At 49.5% G+C, this 3,716-nt stretch overlaps 1 protein-coding gene across 2 annotated transcripts in view; it reads left to right on the forward strand.

Moving 5' to 3' along the window:
* The window catches only part of PPARA (peroxisome proliferator activated receptor alpha), a 65,732-nt gene that overhangs the window by 1,304 nt on the left and 60,712 nt on the right, over positions 1 to 3,716 (forward strand). For both annotated transcript variants that reach the window (XM_077758021.1, XM_077758020.1), the window contains exon 2: positions 501 to 649. The gene's annotated coding sequence lies outside the window, so the exon portion shown is untranslated. The remainder of the gene's footprint in view (positions 1 to 500; positions 650 to 3,716) is intronic.

A 3,716-nucleotide genomic window follows, 5' to 3' on the forward strand; every position in this document is an offset into this window, starting at 1 on the left:
CCCCTCCGAGCGCCCAGGACGCGTCCGGAGACGCCGCGTCCACAGGTTGTCCCGCGGGAGGGAAGGCCTACCGGGCGGGGGCCTAGGGCGCGCCCTTCCCTCGGCGCTGCCGATTTGGGGCGTCACCGACGGGGGGCGTCACCTGAGACCCCTGGGATCCCCGGGGCTGGGTATCCGCAGGCCAGGANNNAGCCGGGCTCTGCCCCCACGCCCACCGCACGCCGACCGGGGACGGACCGCTGCGTGTCCGTGCTTTCCCCGCCTTCTTAAGTTGCAGGGAGGCTCGGCGTCCAATGTCAGTGTCAACGTCTTCCTAAGAAAAGCTCACTGTGGTCTGACGTCTCGGATTTTGCGCGGCGCTCGGGGACCTTCGGGGCTGCACGCCCACCCCGGCCCCAGAGCCCCCTCCTCTTTGGGGGCCGCTGCGGGGGGCGGGGGAGGGGGACACAGGATTTTCCACTGCTGTCCAAGTAGGGTCACGGTGACTTTCCTCTTCCAAGGTGGTGGAGAGTTGGGGACAGTCCAGAGGACACATCGTCATCATTTCCTCCTTTACCTTCTGACGGCCAGGGCTGCCGTGAAAGGCCCTGCCCCCGTGAAGGAACCGCTCCCGTGACCCAGGCTCAGCACTAAGAAGTTGTCATCACAGGTAAATAGAAGGGTTGATTGGCTCGTGTATCCACACCGACATATTTGAGCGTTTACTTCTTGTTGCCCTACACACTGGCCATGCAGGGGTTAACTCTTACTCAGTGGTGCACAGTTAGGTGTGTTTTCTGTGCTTTGAAAGTGAGATCAATACTGGCCGTGCTGAGTTGCTGGTTCTTGGGTTTGTTTAACTGGGAATTTCATTCCTTTATAGCAGGTGGGTTCTGTGTGATATAAAACCCGACATTTGAACTGGTTTCTTACAGTTCCATGACAGACACTGCAGTTACAGGTGGTGACAATTACCGAACAGCGTGGTGGCTCCTTGCCGCGTTCAGGCTGATTCGAGTATCAAGCAGGTGGCCTGGACAAGCGGCCGCAAGGGAGCCGTCACCGTCTGCAAGGGGCCACCCAGGGGATGGGACACGATTCTGTACAACTCCGAAGTGAAAGCAGATTGACCCATGGGAGAGAAAACGTCTTTCTCTTTCCTCAGACCTTAGACATATAATAAGAGACATCCCGTAATCATGAAATAGCTTTTATTGGCTCATGTCTGTCAGGCTCGTAAGCAGATTTTTCAATGTCGTGAGTGCGAGAGAGACAGAGAATGAGAGAGATGAGAGACAAGGCATGTTTCTTCGATAGAAACTGTTTTGCCGTCAGCTTCTGTATCGCTGACTCTTGGGTAACAAGAAATCCTGCCGAGTGAAATAAATGTTTTTGCCTCATCGTTTTAAATGAGGGTGTGCTAGTCCACTGTGCTTAGGTGCAGTTACTTTTTAGCCAGTCCCTTAATGTGTGAGTGTCTATATGTTATTGTGTGTAATGTATATATTATCTATTCATTCCGCAAATATTTACTGAGTAGCTGCTACAGGCTAATGCGCTCAGTATTGAGCAAGACAACCATGGATCTGCTCATGACACTGGTTTTTATACCAGAACACAAAAAAGAAAGTTGGAGATTGTCCTCATCCTAAAAGCTGGTTCTAGGGGGTCTAGAATGGAGAGTATTTTTGTCAAAACATCTTACTGTTTGGTCGTTGGCAGACCAGCGATGTTTTTCTCACATGCGATGAGCAAATGTGTTCCTATGACAACTATTCTTTAAGGCGTCTTTAAAATTAAAAAAAAAAATGGTAGGGTGCCTGGGTGGCTCAGTCAGCTAAAGGTCTGACTCCTTATTTCAGCTCAGGTCGGGATCTCACAGTTCACGGGATCAAGCCCCACATGGGGCTCTGTGCCGGCAGCACAGAGCCTGCTTGGGAGTCTCTCTTAACCCTCGTCTCTCTTCTCTTTTCTCTGTTCATGTGTGCACGCTCTTTCTCTCTCTCTCTCTCTCTCAAAATAAATACACTTTTAAAAAAATTAATTAATTAAATGTTCCTTTGCTTAGTGCAGATTGTAAACATACCAAATTCTCTTTTCTCTTTTTCCTCTCCCACAGTCCCTGCACCTGAATATTCTTTTTTAGTTTTTAAAAAAATATTTATTTATTTATTTTTTTTTTTGAGAGAGAGAGAGAGAGAGAGNACATACCAAATTCTCTTTTCTCTTTTTCCTCTCTCACAGTCCCTGCACCTGAATATTCTTTTTTAGTTTTTTAAAAAATATTTTATTTATTTATTTATTTTTTTGAGATTGAGAGAGAGAGAGAGAGACAGTGTGAGCAGAGCAGGGTCAGAGACAGAGGGAGACACAGAATCCAAAGCAGGCTCCAGGCTCTGAGCTGTCAGCACAGAGCCCGACGCGGGGCTCGAACCCATGAACCATGAGATTATGACCTGAGTTGAAGTTGGCTGCTCAACCGACTGAACCTCCCAGGCACCCCGCGCCTGAATATTCTTAAAGGTACACAGCGTGAGTCGCTCTGCTTCCAAGGGGCTGGTGCTTCTGTTGAACCTTTGTTGCAGCGCAGGGAGGTGTGGCCTGTGCAATTTCTGCTTTTTTTTTTCACCCTGAATTTGAGGAGCTTTTCTTTATTTTTGTTCTTGCTGGCGGCGAATCCCTCTCTTGAACGTTCCACAAACATTTCAAAGAAGGGCATAGTTTCTGCGTGTGGTGCAGACACTTGCCGCATCTGTGACGGAAGCCTTGTTGGCGACGGGGAACCAGGGCTCTCACCTTTAAGGCCATGTCAGGAAAACTTGGCGATGAGCTTTAATTTCCCTCTTGGTATTGAGATAGTTTTCAGGTAAGAGCCAAACAGAAGACCCTGGATGTCCCAGCGGACCGTATATGAAAGAACCTGTTTCTTATTTCTTCTTCCAAGGATTTCTTTTTTAAAATTTTATATTATTTATTTATTTGGGGGGGGGCAAAGAGGGGCTGAGGGAGGGAGAGAGAGAGAGAGAGAGAATTTGAAGCAGGCTCCACACTCAGTGTGGGGCCCCACACAGGGCTTGATCTCGTAACCGTGAGATCATGACCTGAGCTGAAATCAAGAGTCAAATACTTACCCAGGCGCCTCTTCTTCTGGAAAAGAGCACATGTGTGCGAGTTTTCCAGCTGGTTCTGCGGATAATCAGACATGACCTGGTCTGATTGTTTTCGTTCTGGGCAGGTGGGTTTGTTCTTTTGCCTCCGGAGTATATACTTCTGTAACATCTCGTAGCGGCGGTATCATGGTGTCTGGAAGCGTGTGCACACTCTGGGAAGCGCAGGATTGACTCCCTGCTCCGTCAGCCCCATTAGAATTATTTTTGTGGTTGGGCGGCGTGTGTTTTGAGGTTGTCGTGTAGCTTCAGAAAAAGTACTTGAGCATTTGGGTTTGCATCAGGGCAGCAGCTCGATGTACTGGAAAGCAGTCCTCAGTCACGTTGGGTCCTCAGCTTGGATTCTTTGACCCTTAGCTGCCGCCTGCCAGGCCCAGGGTCTTCACCCACCTCTCTGGACGGCTCCTTTCTCATCAGAAAATGGAATTCCTTTCTGCTCCACCTGAAGGGTCGGGCAGCTCAAAAGTGGTGGCTTGCGTGAAGATTCTTTGTAAAATACAAAACACTGGACGCAGCCCTGGCGGAAGAGGCCAGGTCCCCGGCTCCCCTTCTCAGTGAGCCTCAGCTCGC

This window comes from Crocuta crocuta, unplaced genomic scaffold (genome assembly GCF_008692635.1).
Source record: "Crocuta crocuta isolate KB4526 unplaced genomic scaffold, BGI_CrCroc_1.0 scaffold143, whole genome shotgun sequence".
Taxonomy (NCBI): Eukaryota; Metazoa; Chordata; class Mammalia; order Carnivora; family Hyaenidae; genus Crocuta; species Crocuta crocuta.